Raw genomic sequence first — 20,026 nt, forward strand, 5'->3', positions numbered from 1 at the left:
GGCTCCGGGTGTCCCAAGGCCCAGGGGGCGCGTCAGAACATTTTCATCACCTTTCATAATCACCAATGGGACAAGGCAGGGATGTTCTCTGTCCCCTCTCTTATACATCCTAGTGACGGAGCACCTGCTCTCATCAATTCGCCATAACCCCAATATTAGGTGGATTGAGGTGGGAGGCACCGAGTACAAGTGCTCTCTATTTGCTGATGATGTCCTAGTATATATCACTCAATCACATATATCCATCCATGCTGTTATGGCTGAAATAGATCACTTTGTTACATGGTCAAATTTTAAAATCAATGCAGCGAAGTCTGAGGCCCTCGATGTCTCCCTCCCCAAATCCATATAGGATTCCATCCAGTCCAACTTTCCCTTTGCCTGGCCCTCACAGGGTATCAAATACTTAGGAATTCCTATTCATAGAGACCTCTCCCATCTATGTTATCTTAATTTTGGGCCCTTTATTGAACAACTCCATACAGACCATGGTTGGCAAGTTAGAACTGTAAGATTCACTACGTGAACCACTGGTGTTTTGTGGAAAAGCACATGTACACTGTGTTCCAAATTATTATGCAAAAAGTGTTTAGGAGTGATAAGGGAAGAATTTGTTTGTTTGTCAGTTAAACTCATTGATGGTGATGTGTGTCAGGGCTCTTTATATCACTGTAAGCAATTGCAGACACCTGTGCTAATTAGTTTGGCAGGTGTGTCCAATGAAAGGCAAGACTACTTAAGAAGGCTGTCTCACATTATTAAGCAGCCTACATTTTCTGCCAAAATGGGAAAGAAAAAGGATGTGTCGGCTGCTGAGAAGCAACAAATTGTGGAGTGTTTAGGTCAAGGCATGACTACAATCAACACTGTGCGATGATCAGGATGAAGTGTCTTGGCAATCAAGAAGTATGTAGCTGATTCACAGTACACACGTGTGCGTGCTGATAAGGGCAAATTGAGGACTCTTTCCTACAGGCAATTACGTCAGGTTGAAAGAGCAGCGGCAAAAAAGCCTTGTCATAGCAGCAGACAAGTTTTTGAAGCTGCTTGTGCCTCCAACGTCCCCCGAACAACAAGATGCAGGGTCCTTCAGAGGTTTGCAGCTGTGCATACGCCATCCTGTCGACCTCCTCTATCCACTTCACACAAGCAGAAACGGCTCCAGTGGGCCAAACATTACATGAAGACTGATTTCAAAACTGTTTTGTTCACGGATGAGTGCCATGCAGCGCTCGATGGTCCAGATGGATGGAGTGGAGGATGGCTGGTTGATGGACACCCCACGCAAACACGGCTACAGCGCCAACAAGGAGGAGGTGGAGTAATGTTTTGGGCTGGAATCATGGGGAGAGAGATTGTCGGCCCCTTTAGGATCCCTGAAGGCGCTAAAGATGAACTCCATAATGTATGTGGATTTTCTCAAACAGCACTTCCTGCCATGGTTCAAGAAGAAGAACCGTGTATTTCACAGCAAGATCATTTTTCTGCATGATAATGCACCATCTCATGCTGCACATAAAACATCTGCATCTCTGGCTGATATGGGCATAAAAGGGGACAAACTTATGGTGTGACCCCCATGCTCCCCTGACCTCTACCCCATTCAGAACCTTTGGAGCATCATTAAAAGGAGTGTCTATGATGGCGGGAGGCAGTTCACATCTAAGCAACAGCTCTGGGAGGGTACTCTGTCCTCATGCAAAACAATTGAAGCAGAAACCATCCAAAACCTGACAAATTCAATGGACGAGAGAGTTCAGAAGCTCCTTTCGAACAAGGGGTCCTATGTGAAAATGTAACATCACCTAGAATAAAGTTTTGAGTTGAAAACTGTTTGATTTCAGTTTCTAACAACCTGCTAATGCTTATAATTTCAAAAATGACCATTTTTTTGGTCTTTATTAAAATGAAAAGGTTGATCGAAAAGTTTGGGGGATCTAAGAGTGTGGCAACCCAGTAGTCATGATTACTTCGAATTCTGACAATATGAGGGTCATGCTGCAGGTAGTGCAGCAAGAAGGCACTTATGTGTCTTGCGCATCTCGGAGCCCCAAAATTATTTTCCGGGCTAGATGCAGCTAAAAATTATTATTAATTTTAAATCTGGTGAAGCTTTAGTATAGATGGCCTAATAGGATCAGTGCTGCACACTGCTACAAAGCCCAAATTATTTTCCAGTCAAGATACAGATAAACATGATTAGTAATTTTAAATCTGGTGGAGCTTATTATAGATGGCCTAATAGAATCAGTGCTGCACACTGCTACAAAACCCAAATTATTTTCCAGCCAAGATACAGATAAACATGATTAGTAATTTGAAAGCTTAAAACGGTTGGTAGGGTGATTTTAACCAATCATCAAGCTTTTACTCTCCCCAGGATGACACAGGGGTAGAAAAGTCGTTTCGGATCCATGATTTGTTCATCTTTATGAACGTGAGTCTGTCTACATTATCAGTGGAGAGCCCCGTGCGCTTATCTGTCAGCACACCACCAGCAGCGCTGAACACACGTTTAGACAGAACGCTGGCTGCGGGGCATGACAAGATCTCCAAGGCGTAAGTGGCTAGCTCCGGCCATTTATCCAGATTGGAAGCCCAAAAAGAGCAAGGGTCCAGTGACACAGTCGTGGCTTCAATGTTTACTTGGAGATACTCCTGTACCATCGTCTCTAGGCGTTGACTATGTGTCAGACTTCTTGTCTCCTGTGGCCTTGCAAAGGATGGGCTAAAAAAGTGGTGAAATGATTCCGCAAAATTGATGTTACCAGCAGATACTGTGGTTCTGTTACGGTTTGAGTGCTGAACACTTGACGGTCCCACGGTTGGCAAGTTGGAACTGTGAGATTCACTACGTGCACCACTGGTATTTTGTGGAAAAGCACATGTAAGATTCTGCAACAGTCTCTGCTGATACTCCTGCATGCGTGCATCCCTTTCTATGGCAGGAATAATTTCTGCAAATTTACTTTTGTACCGGGGATCTAACAGTGTGGCAACCCAGTAGTCAGGATTATTTCTAATTCTCACAATTCGAGGGTCATGTTGCAGGTAGTGCAGCAAGAAGGCACTCATGTGTGTTGCGCATCCAGGAGCACCAAGTCCCTGTTGTGTTGGTGGCGAGGTAACAATCATGCTTCCTTCCTCTGTCCTCTCCCCCCAACCTCGCACAACAGAAATGTGATCAAGGTCTCCCTCATCTGATGAGTCTTCCATCAGTTCGTCCTCCACTTCTTCCTGGGCTCCTGCACCTTCCTCACTAGTTTGGCTGCTACCATGCGCCCTGGTAAAACCATCTCCCCCACCCTCACATGCCTGCCGCCTTGGTGCTGCCGACCGTCTGGACCTTGCAGATGTTAGCCCTTCCGCATACAACTCCTCCTCTTCTACTTCCTCCACCTCCTCTTGTGCCACCACCTGACTCCGAATTCTGTTTAACATGTGCTCCAGCATGTAAATCACCGGAATAGTCACGCTGATAATGGCATCGTCAGCACTAAACATCTTCGTCGCCATTTCAAAACTGTGCAGAAGGGTGCATAGGTCCCTGATCTGAGACCACTCCTCCAGCGTGATTTGCCCCACCTCTGGATCTCGTTGGCCCAGGCTATACGTCAGAACGTATTGCAGCAGGGCTTGTCGGTGCTGCCACAGTCGCTGCAACATGTGCAGAGTTGAATTCCACCGGGTAGGCACATCGCATTTTAGCCGGTGAAGTGGCAGGCCCAACGACTTCTGTAGAGATGTAAGTCGCTGAGCTGCGGGATGCGAACGGCGAAAGTGAGCACACAGCGACCGTGCCCTCTGCAGAAGGCCATCTAGTCTGGGATAGTGGGCTAAAAATTGCTGGACAACCAGGTTCAACACGTGAGCCATACAAGGCACGTGTGTGACATTGCCCCGGCGAAGGGCCGCACCCAGGTTTGCAGCATTGTCGCACACGGCCTTCCCTGGTTTCAGGTCCAGTGGAGACAACCATTCATGAAATTGGTTCTCCAGAGCTGACCACAACTCCTCAGCTGTGTGACTCACATTTCCCAGACATTTCAATGTAAAAACCGCCTGATGACGTTGAGCCCTACTGCCAGCATAGTAAGGAGGTGTGCAGGATCCCTTCTGCGCAGTTAGAAAGCTTGTGGCATGACCAGACAGGCTTTGGGTGCAGGTGGAAGACCGAGAGGAGGTTGAGGAGGCAGAAGCAGTGGAGGAACTTTGACATAAAGAGGATTGACGCACAACTCGTGGGGACGGCAAGACTTGGACAGCAGCCCCTTGTCCTGCTGTCACCATAGTTACCCAGTGCCCAGTCAGCGACATGTAACGCCCCTGTCCATGCCTACTCGTCCAAGTGTCTGTGGTGAAATGCACCCTGTCACACACAGAGTTTCTCAAAGAAGCGGTGATGTTGTGTGCGACATGCTGGTGGAGCGCAGGCACACCTTTCTTTGAGAAGTAGTGCCGACTGGGCATCTGGTACTGGGGCACTGCGACGGACATAAGGTCTCGAAAATCCTCTGTGTCCACCAGGCGGAAAGGCAGCATTTCTGTAGCCAAGAACTTGCAGATGGTGAAATTCAACCTCTTAGCTTTCTCATGGCTAGGAGGAAATGGTCTTTTACTTGTCCACATCTGAGGGACCGAGGGCTGGCTATTGTGCTTAGACGGGGTTGATAAGGGTGTCCCCGGCAAACTGCCGGTCTGTGAGGAAGATGCAGGCGGACATGTTAGGTTGCCTTGATCCAAAGGTGGTGCTATCTATGTCGGACAGCGCTCAACACCAGCTGGTGTTACCACCTCCAAAGAAAATGATGACCTGCCAATCACGCTGGCTGTTGCGGGTAAAGAGGTGGCAGGTCTGCGCCCCAAAACAGGTGTGACTGCTGTCCCCCCAGTCACAGAGAATGAAGAGGCCGCGGATGCACAAGATATGGCAGACGGTGGTTGGCCCGGCCGGCTAGGCCGCATTGTAGCACACTGAGCTTCCCACTGCAACTTATGCTTCATGTCCATGTGCCGGTTCATGCATGAAGTACTCAAACTATGTATTTTTTGGCCTCTACTTAGCTTTTGCTGACAAATGTTACAGATAACACGAGTTGGGTCATCTTTATCGATCTGAAAAAATGCCCAGGCTATGCAAGGCTTAGCACCCATGCGACCTGAAGAGCCACCACGACTTGTGGTGAGAGGCAGAGTTGTGTTTGAGGATGCAGTTGTTGACGTGCTTCCAGTACTATGTCTCTGTCCAGGAAGGCGCAACCTGACCTCGTCGTCACTAGCATCTTCCTCCACCTCCTCTGCTGACCTCATCTCTTGGCTGACTGTGGGTTGACAGTAAGTGGGATCTCCAACCTCATCATCATCACCCTGTGCGTTATCACACCCGTCGTCCTCAGAGCCAACCTGTTCCTGCCCTGACAAAAAACTAAAGTTGTCGCTCCAATCAGGTATTTGAGTCTTATCATCGTCTTCCTCATTGTCTCCACCAACAGGAGTTACAGTTTGGGAATGAGGGTCTACATTATGGTCAGAACCTTCTGCGTCTGGTCCTGGATCCGACTCATAAAGATTCTGGGCATCAGTGCAGATCATTTCCTCGTCTGGATTCACAGAAGCGCTGGAGTCGACCTCTGATTCCCAGGCTATAGTATGAGTAAACAGCTCTGCAGACTCAACCATCTGTTCTACCTCATACTCAGACGGGCAGCTGGAGATTTGGGAGCTGTGAAGAAGCAAGTGCGATTGGGGTGACACCTTTGAGGACTGGAGTATTTGTGATGTTGAAGTTGATGTGGAGGAGAGCCCACTTAAAGGAGCACTTGATATCCGTTGAAGCACCTGCTGTTTTTGTGCCTCATCTGGAATTTGTAGCGATTGGCGTGGCCGTAAGAAAGGGATCTTATCACATTGTCCGCTAAAAGAAGTAGACATTTTAGTTTGGCTGGAAGATGGTCTTTCTTCTGCAGATGTTACTGTTGCTTTAACACCTACCCCACGGACACAACCTTTTTTCCCCTTCCCAACACGCCTATTCCCCTTTCCACCAGCAGCAGGCCTTTTTCCACTCATTTTGGTGGTTAACTAATTAACAACTCTGGAGTTGTTTGCACAAAAAACAATGGATGGGAACCGAGCAGAGCTGAGTGGCCAAACTGTGGTATTAGGCCAAAACTATTGGCTGGGTTAGATGCAGAAAAAAATTATATTCAATTTGCAACCTGATGGAGGTCAGTATAGATGGACTAATAGAGAAAGTCCCACACACTGCTAGAAGGCCAAATATTTTTTCAGAGCTAGATGCAGATAAAAATTATTTTTAATTTGCAACCTGATGGAGGTCAGTATAGATGGACTAATAGAGAAAGTCCCACACACTGCTAGAAGGCCAAATATTTTTTCAGAGGTAGATGCAGAAAAAAATATATTCAGTTTGCAACCTGATGGAGGTCAGTATAGATGGACTAATACAACAAGTCCCACACACAGCTAGAAGCCCAATATTTTTTCAGAGGTAGATGCAGAAAAAAATATATTCAGTTTGCAACCTGATGGAGGTCTGTATAGATGGATTAATAGAACAAGTCCCACACACAGCTAGAAGCCCAATATTTTTTCAGAGGTAGATGCAGAAAAAAATATATTCAGTTTGCAACCTGATGGAGGTCAGTATAGATGGACTAATACAACAAGTCCCACACACAGCTAGAAGCCCAATATTTTTTCAGAGGTAGATGCAGAAAAAAATATATTCAGTTTGCAACCTGATGGAGGTCTGTATAGATGGACTAATACAACAAGTCCCACACACAGCTAGAAGCCCAATATTTTTTCAGAGGTAGATGCAGAAAAAATATATTCAGTTTGCAACCTGATGGAGGTCAGTATAGATGGACTAATACAACAAGTCCCACACACAGCTAGAAGCCCAATATTTTTTCAGAGGTAGATGCAGAAAAAAATATATTCAGTTTGCAACCTGATGGAGGTCTGTATAGATGGATTAATAGAACAAGTCCCACACACAGCTAGAAGGAAGCCCAATATTTTTTCAGAGGTAGATGAAGAAAAAAATATATGCAGTTTGCAACCTGATGGAGGTCAGTATAGATGGACTAATACAACAAGTCCCACACACAGCTAGAAGCCCAATATTTTTTCAGAGCTAGATGCAGAAAAAAATTATATTCAATTTGCAACCTGATGGAGGTCAGTATAGATGGACTAATAGAATGATGCTATGCCCAAAAGATTTTACTTCACTAGGTGCAGTAAAAAAATTGGTATTCTATACACAGGTGGTATATCTTGCAACACAGATAGGCTACTCCACTGACTAACACACTCTGCAATAGGCCAAAAAAGGATTAGCTTTGCTAGATTCAGCCAAATGCTGTGAAAAAAACTTGCACAGCACTGGCACAGACCTGCCTGGCAAAAACTGATAGGAACTGATGTAACCTAGTCCTGAAAAGGACTCCAATTACAATTAGTCTTTACTCCCACAATCTATCTATTTAAGAGCACAGACCTGCCTGATAAAAGTCGTAGGAAATGCTGTAACCTAGTCCTTAAAAGGACTGCAATCACAACTATTCCCTACTCCCAAGCTATCTGTATATTTGTGCGAAAATTGGCTTGAAATTAACAAGGTATAGCGCACACAGCAACAGCGGTGCCGTCTAACACGCAGCTGCAGCAGTGAGAAAATGGTGGCGACGGGGAAAATGGCTTGGTCTTATAGGGCAAGGACATGTGACATACACTGCCAATGACACATGCCCTTGCTTGTGTGAAAAAAAGCACTTCGCTCCGTGTGTGCGCTGCTGATAGGCTGACAGATTGCACCTCCCCACTGCAAATGCGGGAAAGAGAAAAAAAAATGGAGATCTTCATTGTTCCTGCAGAGATCCATCCCCTGCCCCTCCCCCCACCCCGCTGTACACTCAAACTGCGTATTAACATTAATTTTCATCATTACTGAGAAAAAATCCAGTTATGATTTTGGTGCACGAACAGTTATCGAACATAACCTCGAACAGCCGAATTTTTCTCAAATTGTTCGTGTTCGCCGAACGGCTCGAACACCGCCCAAAACTGCTCGAATTTGAGATTGGCGAACAGTTCGAGTAGAACAACGCTCATCTCTATTTCTGACCTGCCTGGAGCTAGGCCTAACTTTGTCTCTGTCTTGCATCTGCTGATCCCGGTGATAGGGCCTTCTGTTGGAGTTCACACTCCCTGGTTTCTGGGGTTTTGGTAACTCCTGACCCTGGTACGTTGTCAGCGTTTGGGTTAACCTGGGACATACAGTTCGTCAGGGGTTCCGGTGGTTTCTGCTGGTCCTAGAGATCCTTGCAGACACGGATCCGGTGTCCGGTATATGGTTATGGGGTGAGCTGGTTAAGCTCCTCTGCCCCTATGTAGCTCACTACTCCACTTGCCTTCAGCCACGCTCGGGCCCTCACTAGGCTACACACAGCAGTAGGCCTCGCTACTCTTCACCGCTCTTATGGCGTCGGCACACCTTGGGCTCACTAACCTGAGCTCCCTGAGTCTGGACTGTGCTCCACTGCAGGATGGCTTCTGCAGGAGCTGCTCTCAACAGGCTTCCTTCTACAGACTGGATTCTCGCAGACTGGAACTAGCTCTGTCCCCTGAGGAAACTGGACTTCAGACTTACTCCCGACTCCAGACCAGACTGAACTGCCTAGCTCCACCTTCCCTATTTATATCCCTAACGGGCTCCCTCTTGTGGTCTGAGGTGGAAGGTGGAGGTGTGTGAATGCTGTGAGGGCCTCTTGTGGAGGAATCCGTCCATGCACCCCTCTAGGATCTGTGGCACCAATGCGCAGCAGTGCGCCACAACAGCACGCCCGCGGGCTGGAACAGAGCAAAACAGGGATATTATTGACATGCAAATTTTTAGATGCATCACATATAAGATCATAAAACATAACATTTCTTCCCTTTATGGGAGGCACTTTTTCTTGAACGTTACAGGTTGTTACACTACAAAAACATTTTTAATAACATTCTGTAACATGATGTCCTTTTTACTTTTCAAACTGGTGCAAAGGTAGCAGCATGAGGGACCCATCCGCAAACCCTCAACGTAGGCCCTGGGCGTGGCTGCAGGACATAGGTGATCCTGGGGCTGGACCACGTCTTCCCCCACGACAAACGGGTTTTTCTTCTGAGGTCACTTGATTGCACTTATAAAACCAATAGGAAGCACTTTAAGAAGTGCAAAACTATTTACACAATAAGTTTTTGGCTGTTCACAGTCCCCAGCCTGGAGTCTGTATACCCTGACGGCTAATTATGCACATACTTTAAGAAAACATTATTCTAAACTTTCAACTAATGTACCCTTACGGGTGACTATGTACAGTTTTTAGTCCCACCTACTGGGCTAGTAGTGGGGTCCCCGCCTGGGGTACTGCTGGTTCTTACCATACCCAGCTGGGTCATAAGGTATGTCCTGCAGGGGTGTGTCCTCGATCACGCGGTACACTTGTAGGGCGTACCACCCCCGGTCACCGGGGTATAGATTCCGGTCGGGATGGCCCTGTTCCAGCTCGGGCTCAACATCCCGCCGGTTCACGAAAATGTCCCTCGCGAAGTCGGGATCTCGTATGAAGCCCCACCCAGCCTTCAGGTCAAACTTCACTACGAATCCTTCTTCACGGGGGCTGGGGTGGGCAGAGTCCGCCTGACGGGCTTGAGCCTTTTTGGCCTTGTTCCGGGCCTCCAGACGCTCGCAAAGTGCCCGCCGAGCGCGCCGCTCCTTCTCCAGCTGCTGGAACTCCCACCTGCAGAACTCCTTCCTCTGCAGGGCTTCGGCCTGGGTCTCCCGCGGGAACCCCATCAGGTCCCCCCCCGGTTGTCCCAGCTAAACTCTTCTCCGCTGGGGCAGGCAACCGGGGGCGCTGGTGTCGGGAGTAGCGGGCACGGCTGCTGGTCCTCAAACCGGGCGGACCAATCGAAGGCCAGCGCGCCGTACACCCACTCGGGTGCCAGAGGTGGAGGCTCCGGGAGGGCACCAAGTGGAAGGTCCTGCAGGTCAGTGCCCGGGGGTGGAGGTTCCGGGCTGAGCAGCTGCTCCAGAGAGGGCATGGCGGGGTACGGAGAGTGCTGATGTAGGAGACCCAGGAGCAGGTCGGAGCTTGCAGCACCCGGGACAGGGGATTTCTTCCTACGTGCTCCTGTGCTGCACACGGCCTCCTGGTATTCAGCGGGCTCCGCCGGGGCTAGGGTGCCACTGTTGGTATCCTGCGCTGCTCTCCGCCGGGTTGCCAATTTCTCTAACAGCTCGCTCCTCCACTTGGTGACCGCTGCCTGCTGGGCCCTTTCAACTTGTTGGCTCAGCTCCAGAATCTCACTCTGGAGGAATTCCACATCCTCCGGGGATAGTTTTCTGGCTTCTCCCTCCAGGGTGAGGGGGGTCGCTTGCCACTGCAGCAGGCCAGAGGCGGAGGCTTGATCCTGGCTTCCGTCCATGCTGGCTGCCGGGTGCAGTCTGTCTAGACTGGTTAAAACCACACCCTGTCTCCATTCTTTCTCTCCTCCTCTTTCGGGGGCGGTCCCATGGCAATCTGCTGTCGGTCACTCCTTGCGACGTCCTCCCTGCCTTGACAGACACATCTATGCGGACAGTCACTGCTGCAAGGGGCAGGGTGTGCTTTTGGCGCCATTCCGGGACACGGCCCACGATGGGAGTCTCTATATTGTTGTTTTTGATCACGCACATAATGGCGTCCGTTCTTCTGGGGCGGGCGCCACATTCAATGTAGAAAAACAGTCCTTAGGCACACAATACCCGCTGATAATGGGCTGGTCACGTATCCTGTTCGTGACGCCAAGTTTGACGTGCCCCCGGGGCCATGGGGTACTCGGCAGCCTGGCCTATGGATGCCGGTATGGGGGATATCACGGTGGCTGGCCCGGTTCGTGACTCAGGGCGGTCAATAAAAAAGGGGGGATTATTTACAGGGGATTTGTAAAGTGTTCGTGACGCCACCTGTGGAATGCGGCCAAAGTGAGCCGCCGCTGCGGAGCAGTCCTCTGGAGCTGATGTTACGGCAGCAGGGATGGTGTGGCTCTCCACAGGTAGAGCTAGCTCCAGGGCAGTGTAGGATGTGTAAGTTGCGCTGGGCGTTGTAGTGCCGGGAGGCAAGAGGGCGCAGATGAAAGAATGGACGGAGGCAGTACAGTGCAGTCATCCGAGTTTTTACTCACAGTTCTTATGACAGTTCCACTGGTGCACTGTACGGGTGCCAGCCTCCCACGTCGCGCTGCGTTCACCAGGCAGGGGTTCAGCTCTTCCTCAGGCAGATTAGGAGCACCTGAAGGAACCCCACTTTCTTGTGTTCCTAGCTAGACAGTCTTCACGCTGGGTCTTCTCCCTCCTGCCCTGCGCTTCCCCACTCTCAATCCCGCTCGGGTGCTCTGAGGTCCCTCCTGTCTTGCTGGAGTTCCCAGACCTGCTTGACCCTCACGGAGATTAGAATAAGGCTGTGGCAACTGGTCTATGAAAGCCAGAAGCCTTCGGTTTTTCCAGCCGAGACTTGGAGTTACACGACTGGTCCAGGGGCCGGTCCCCTTCTTGCGGCCTACGATCCCTCTGTCTTCTGACAGATTCGGGGCGTACGGGTGCCGTCCTGCACACGCCGTTCCCCCTGGGATCCCTTCAATGCAACGGACAGTGAAGAATTCCATCATCTGGGCAATACTAAGGAAATCCTGAAAACAGGATCTGTGGGTGGCTCTTGAGGACCAAAGTTGGGGAACACTGATATAGGGCAAGTGAGCCTGATTCCAGGGATTTGTCACTTACTAGGCTGTGTGCTGTAGTTTCAATACAATGAGTCAGGGATGGACTGGGACTAAAATTCAGCCCTGGCATTTGAAAACACATAGGCTCATGCTGGCTCCATCCCCTTCCCCAGATTGGGGACTATATTACTTTTGTGACATGCAGAAGTAGTGCTGTTGCTTTAAAAGCATCCAGCAATTAGAGGGGTTAACACAGTCACAGGAGAAGGGGAGTGTTTTAGCAGAGCCCCAGGGGGATTGTGAGGAAGATTTTTACCGTCTGGCTGGAGCCGAAGAGAAAGGTGGTGTGTTCTGTATCTCACAGAAGCGCCCCTGCAACGAAACGGATTCAAGTCAGGAGTGAAGCTAAGCACAGGTCAGGTAGAGTTCCTGAACTAGCAGTGCAGAGTATTGTCAGACAGAAAGATAAAGACTGGAAGAAATGGTGTCACAGGGATCATCTCCTTCAGCAAACCCTCCCCCCTCCCCTCTCACTGTGCTGTAAAGAATGCTGTGTTCATTAATGTGCCTTTGCATTAGAAATGTGCTGTCCTGTACTACTGGAAAGACTGTGAACTGCTGTGCTGCTAAGGAAACTGTACTGTTTGTCACTGGAGCCTGTTGCTCATAACACTTAACTTTCACTGGCTGTGTGGCTTCTCATTAAATGCTACTGTTCTACCGTTTGAGGACTCTTGTCAAGTGTGTCTGGTCAGCAAGTGAAACAACCTACGTGTCTGTGCCTGAGGGCCAATGCCCATGTGTGCCTGAGAGAAGCTGCGCACATGGTCTATGGTCTCCCTGAGTAACGGTTCCCCCTGGATTCCAAAGAATTCATGTGACCTGTCTCGCCCCTATCTGAACCTAGTGGTGTGCACGTAACACTTACTGTAAATTACCCTGCCTGCAGAAAATCAAGATTTACTGCAAGACCTATATTTCCAAAAATGCCACTGTATAAGATTTTAATAATACTGCAATAATGATATTGCAGTATAACAAATACCACCAGACCATAACCAAATATCACCTGCTTATAGAGTAGTGATCATTCCACCATACTGATTAACAACAACCCCTGTACTAGGACTCGTATCACCACCATACAGTGACCATATAATGAGAATATCAGTATTGGATCATTATTCTGCTGACCATATGTGTGTGTACTGTACAGGTTCTCACCAGTGATGTTCTCGATGATGGCAGTCATTAATTTTCCTTTTTCTTTTTATGCGGCCCAGACCGCCATGACCTCTTCTTCCATCCATAACTCCTCCCTGCAAAATGTAACACAGAGACATCCTTTGGTTACTGCTTTTCCAGGACCCTCTTCACATTCCCCCACCTCTACAGAAACCATATAGTGCTATAATCCGTGCCCTAGAGAGTAATAATGCCTCTTCTGTGTCCTAGATAGTATTAGTACCACCCCTGTGCTTTATAATAATAATAATAATAACACCTGTGCTTTCGCTATAAGGATGATTCTCCAGTGTGCCTCCTTATAATGGAGACCCCAGTGCATCTTTATTGTAATCATGCCCCCGAGGGAGGCTGAACATAGAAATCACGGCGCCCCATAGCAAAAATCCTGTCACTGCACACAGGTGCAGTCACAGAAGGACATGCCTCCCAATTTTTTTTAAGACCGGGAGAGGGATATGTATTGCTGAACTTAGTTATTTTGCCCTACTGAAGCCCCTTGGTGTATTCACCCACTATGATACCCCATCCATGGCCACTATAGAGTATGGTGACCAAAAAAATGCCCCCACAGCATGATGGCCCCACAAACTCCACACAGTATGATTCCCCCACACACACACACACACAGTATGATGGTCACTACTGATCCCCCACACAGTATGGTTGTCTCCACAGCACCCCACAAAGTATAATGGTTCTAGCATAGTTCCAGAGAAGGTATGATTGTCGTTGCCCCCCCCCCCCCCCACTGTATGATGGTCCTTCACAGGCCCAATACAGGATGATGGTCCCTCCATATATCCCCATAGAGCATGTTGTTCCCCCACAGCCCCCATATAGTATGATGTTCCCACACAACCCCAAACACAGTATGATGTTTCCCCACAGCCCCTATATAGTATGATGTCCGCCCCCGCCCCCACAGTCCCAATGCAGTATGACTCCCCCACAGACCACCATATTGCATGATGTTTCCTCACAGCCGAATAAATATATTTTATATAATCTACATTTTTAAGCCCTTCCTGACCCTTAGTAATCCAGCAAATTGGTGACCGGGCACTATTTTACAAGATTCACCCAAGGCAAATGGCAAAAAAATGTAGATTTGGGCTAATCTGTTTTATATATTTGAGATGAATTCGATTCGCCTGGAATTGTTTTCCTCATCTCGTCGTATGTCTTTGAAATATTTCAGTACACACGTACATACATAGGACTGTATTGTCTTGTAGCCTAAGCTCACGATCTGCACTATGTCTTCATTCCGTCTAATGAACCGGTTCACGTTGCCTTTCATTTGTGCTGAAATTGTTGATAATTGAGCTTAATAAAATGTCTTTGGCGTAGTTAGTTCTCCTCTTCTTCTTGAGTGCGCGCTGAAGACATAATTCTCCATCAGGAGCTTTCCTTCTTTTTCCGGCTCCTTTTTTATCATGGTGATATTTTATCATACAAATTACAGGCTCTCAGAGACAATACATTTTCATTAAGTAATTATGCAAAAAAAATGAAAAGGTTCAGTCCTAGGGCAAATATTCTATTTGTAGTCTATAACCCCGGTAATGCCTCTATATCCATCTTTATTCCTATTGTATTAATGCTGCGTTATTTTATTCTTATTTAATTCTAAATCATTTCTCATGAGGAAAATGTTAAGAGCTGCCAGCTTCGAGTAACATCTTGCCAATTTATAAACGTTTGGCTTCTTTTCATCTCTGCCTGTGAAAAGTTTCATTTGCACATTGGCCTCCAATTAAGTTTAACTGAAAAAAAATATTTTTAATTTTAAGGAGAATCAGTTATGAAAAAATGACATTGTTTTAACCCCTGACCAACACCAGATTCATCCATCTCGAGCAGAGCCCGTTCCATGCACATTGGGTGCTGCCTGTTGTGTACAGCTGACGCAGTCCTCTAAATGCTTCTGGGAGATTAGTAAAATTGCAATGAAGTGATCACATGTTCAAGTCCTTTAAAAAGAACGTTACAAAAGCACAAAAACATTTAAAATTAACCCACTTTTTCAAATTCAGATAATTGAAAAACTTTAACTGTGGTATATCCGTAATACTACTGATCCAAAGAACTATCTGCCTGTTGTGCCCTTCGGTGATCTCTGCCGGCACGGAGCAGTAACAGACCTCTCCTGCTGGCGATTCAGCGGCTTCTACAGACGTCACGTTGACAGAGTAGCGGCTTCTCTTCCGTTTTGCTCTGTTAACCGGGTGTGACTGCTGAAGTCATGTTGATTGCCCGCTGTCTCCCCGCTGCCTAACCGTGGGGAGCCAGCTGTCAGTCAGCATGACGTCGGCAGTCACAAAGCATCGACTGAGCAGCCTAGAAGAAGAGCTGCTCTGTTGACGTGGAGCAGCTGAATCGCCAGCAGAAGCGGTCGATGACCACTCTGAGCCGGCATCAGGTACAGCAGGCAGGTAGTTGCCTCTGTTAGGATCTACCTACCTGCTTGTTAGTTTTCAGGTCCATAGTTATAAAAAAGTTCTGGCAAACTCCTTTTTAAAACTATCTTGTCCTGTAAAAAAATCAAGCCCTCACATCTGTAAGTCAAAGCAAAAATAATAAGTTATAGCTCTTGGAAGTGAAATAAAAGCAAAAAATGCAAAAAGTCTGTGGTGGGAAATCGTTATTTATTTATTTTTTAAAATTTCCATGCAATAAAATTTAAAAAAATCCTGGAATATTGCCGTTTCCTAAATAGCCAATGATCCTTTCTTAAAAATATTTGACACATTATCACTTTTTTCAATGCATGAAAAAATGCTGCACAAACAACTTTTCTCTTGTCAATGCATGAAAAATGATTTGACACGCTGCTGATTTTAAAAATGCATTGATGGTTTAACTCGGTCGTGAAAAAAAAAAAAATAATAATAAGCATCATGTGCATGAGATTATTAGAAATCTTATTCTCTTTTCTGGTACTGTAAAGTAAAAAAAAAAAACGCTGCAAAAATGCATTGTCTGAACAGATATGCATCCTATGTATGAAACACGAATGTGAGACCTCTGGGACCTTATTGTCTACATTTAAAGAGTTTTCCTAATAAAGTAAAATTATGGCTCCTCTTCATTTACATGGGCAATAGTTCATTTTGGAGGTTAGAAAATAATTCTCTCCACCCCACATAATTGTCTATTACAGGTCACTGCTTGGAGCCAATGGCACCCTGCCGTACTTTCAGTGATTTCGGTATTGGCATGAAGCGTCCATTGTTTATACCCATGGGTTACCTTTCTAAATTTCTTATTCTGCGTTTCTATTTTTCCCATAAGAAAGATAATTTTTCTGAGTTTACTATTTTTACACCTCTGGCATGTGAATAATAAAACATCTTGGTAGAAATGACTAAGAGGAGGTTGTGTATAAAAATCATTAATTATCATAAATATTAAAAGTGTTTTCAAGCCTTTTTTTTTCATTTTCTGGATTAGTTTTCAGTTTAATGAAGACCACCATAAAAACAATTTTTTTTTAACAGATGGTGGTGGATTATTAGTTTCTTGGATCACAATATAATAATACACTGTAGAAAATAGAAGACAAAAACTTGCATATATTAGAATACATTACATATAATGATTAGTGATGAGCGAGTATGTTCTGTTAACCCTTTCGGCGAGCATCTTCAGTGTACTCGGGTGTTATGTTTCAGTCACTCCGTGCTCATGATTTGCAACTGTTTGACAACTTGAATACATGTGAGGAATGCCTAAAAAACAAGCATTCCTCACATGTATTAAAGCTGTCAAACAGTCGCAAATCCTGAGCACGGAGTGACTGAAACATAACACCCGAGCATGCTGAAGTTACTCGGAAAACACACTCGCAAATATCGAGTAATGAGCATGCTCGCTCATCACTAATAATGATTAACATTCAACCCTGACTGCAGGAGGAAAAAAAAATAAACACCCCAACAACGCAGGCATTTACATACATAAAGTTGCTAAATAAAGGTTAAAAACTTCAAAGACACAACCAGAAACTAGTTGTTCTGTTGACGAACACAGATTGTAAATCGAATCCATTTACCATAAATAAATATATGCAATATATTATAATATCATTGTTTGAGTCTTTTAAAAATATCCACATCTGATCCAAATAGTTGTCTGGCCTTATTCTTTGCATAGGAATAAAAGGCCAAGATGTTAATGGTGTCCTCCTGGTTTTATGGGTCATTTCAAACAATCGGATGCACCTTCTCCATTGTACAGATTTGAGAATAAGCTCCATGGTCAGTACAGAGGATGCATTTACAACATTTTCTCCTTGTGGAGAGTGCCAAGCCTGGCATGTTAGAGTGAGGAGACTTTATAAGCCATGCATGTGACACGCCCCCTGGGCCGTGGGGTACTCGGTGCCGGGCCGGTCATTGCTAGGGGAGATGTCACAGTGGCGGTGACTCGGTCCGTGACTCAGGGTGGTCAATCTAAAGGGGATATTTACAGGGGATTTATAGTTTTTATATACAGTTCATGACGCCACCTGTGGTATACGGCTAAAGGGAGCCGCCGCTGCGGAGCAGGTCCTCTGGAGCTGGTGTAAATGCAGCAGAGTTGGTTTAGCTCTCCTCAAGTAGAGCTTAGCTCCAGGGCTGTGCTGAGATGTTATGGATGTTGCGGTGTAGTGCAGGGGGTGATGGCGCAGCAGTAATTCACGGAGACAGTGGGGTGCAGTTGACGCGCCCAGGGGATGGGGAGGATGACTCGGCGCCCAGGCCTTGTTGTTGGCTTTGGGGATGTCGCGGTGGCCGGCTCCCGGGCCCATACCCTGGGGTCACTCTTAAAAAGGGGGGAAGGTTATTTGGGATAGGGGAATGTTCATGACGCCACCCGTGGTGTCTGGTGAGGATCACCAGCGCTGCTACAGTCCTCTGAGGCCGGTGTTCAGGCAGCTTAGTTGATGCTGCTCCCCACAGGTGGAGCGGGGCGTCAGGGCAGTGTAGAGAGGGATGCAGAGTAGAGCATTGGCGGGTGCAGAGCCGCGGAGGAGAGAACAGACAGAGGCAGTAATTGAAGTCATCCAAGTCTTTACTCACGGTAGTGTTTTCTCAGCTCAGAGCTTCTCTCTGCTGTCACACGGCGAGCTGCGGCCGCCAGGGTGGGGTTCAGCACACTCCAGGTAGTTCAGGAGCACTTGACAGGACTCCCGCTCTAGTATGTTCCTCTCTAGTCGAACTTCTCCCGCCTTGTGTCCCCCACTGAGTCCCGTACGGATACTGCGATGTCCCTTGTGGGTAACGTGTAGTTCCCGGACCGACTGGGTGCCCTTTTTGGTGACTTGTGGTGAGAATGTGGTGACTAGCCCCAGGGGATGGGGACGACTCGGTACCCGGGCTTTTGCCTGGCCTTGGGGATGTCGCGGTGGTCGGCTCCCGGGCCCGTACCCTGGGGTCAGCTTTTAAAAGGGTGGTTTGGTTTGCTAATTTTATGGAAGTTCGTGACGCCACCTGTGGTTTCTGGTGAGAATCACCAGCGCTGCGGCAGTCCGCTGAGGCCGGTGATAAGGCAGCTCGATGGTATAGCTCCCCACAGGTGGAGCTAGGACTCAGGGCAGTATATGAAGAGGGGAATGCAGGACAGGCGAGGCCCAGCCAGGTCAGAGCAAGAACAGGGACAGACATGACAGGCACTTCAGTACCTTTACTGGTGGTAATTCAGGCACATCCCGGAGCACTGTAGGGTGAAGGGTGCATATCAGGATCCTCCCCAATGAGCGGGTATAGGGCCTCGTGTTTCTTGCCTCTGTGTAGTAAGTTTCTGACCTGCCTGAAGCTAAGCCTAACTTTGTCTCAGTCCTGCACCGGCTGACGTTGTGGTAGGGCTTTATCTTGGAGTGCACGCTCCCAGCTTACGGGGCCTATGTGTCTCCTGGCACTGTTACGTACAAGCTCTCTGGTGATCCTGGGACCTGTAGTTCTCCAGGGATTCCGGTTATGCCTTACTGGGTCGTAGAGATCCTGGTAAGCTCGGACCCGGTGTCCGGTAAATGTTTCGGGGTGAGCTGGGTAAGCTCCTCTGCCCCCAATGTTACTTTCTTCCACTTGCCTTCGGCCCCGCTCGGGCCCTAACTAGGCTACACACACTGCAGCCAGGACGCTGCTCTTCTTCGTCGCTCTGAGTGTCGGCACACTCCTAGCTCCCTATCCTGAGCTCTGTGAGTTCTAGTCTGGATTCACTCTACAGACTGTACTGAACTCTTTCTGCAGGAACTGCTAGGCTCTGGCTCGACTGCACTGACTCCTTCTGTGTCTGAGCAGGAACTCCCCAGCTGCTCTGTACTCTAGAAGGCTAGTAACTGAACTGAAGGGGCATCTTCCTTGAACACCCGGTGCACCTCTAGGGTGTACCACTCACGTACTCCGTGGTGGCGGGTGTAGGAGACCAAGTCTCCCGGGTACAGATTGCGATCGGGATAGCCTTGCTCCAAGTGGGGCTCAACGTCCCGCCGATTCACAAAAACGTCATACTTGAACTGGGGGCTGCGGATAAAGCCCCACCCCACTTCCTGGTGGAACCGGACGATAAGTCCTTTCTCCCGGGGGCTAGGACGGGAGGCCTCCGCCTGTCTAGCTTGGGCCTTGGCGGCTTTCGACCGCACCTCCAGCCATTAACAGCGGACCCTCCGGGTACGACGTTCCCTCTCTAGCTGAAGGAGCTCGCGTTGACAATACTCCTCCCGCTGTCGAGCCTCAGCTTGGGTCTCCCGGGGAAACCCCATTAGATCTCCCCCCTGGTTGTCCCATCTAAACTCCTCCCCTCCTGGGCAAGCAAACGTGGGGTGCTGGCAACGGTGTTAATGGGGGCCGCTGTTGGTCCTCCACCTTTGCGGACCAGTCCGGGTTCGGGTGCATGTACACCCAGGTGAGGGCAGGTGCTGGCGGTTCCGGGAGCGTGAGGGGTAGCAGGCTTCCGGAGGCTGCGGCGGCTTGGGCCTCAGGATCTGGGGCTAGTAACTGCTCCCAAACGGCGGCACCCG

Source organism: Phyllobates terribilis, unplaced genomic scaffold, assembly GCF_046119375.1.
Source record: "Phyllobates terribilis strain yellow unplaced genomic scaffold, ASM4611937v1 Scaffold_231__1_contigs__length_3143052, whole genome shotgun sequence".
NCBI lineage: Eukaryota > Metazoa > Chordata > Amphibia > Anura > Dendrobatidae > Phyllobates > Phyllobates terribilis.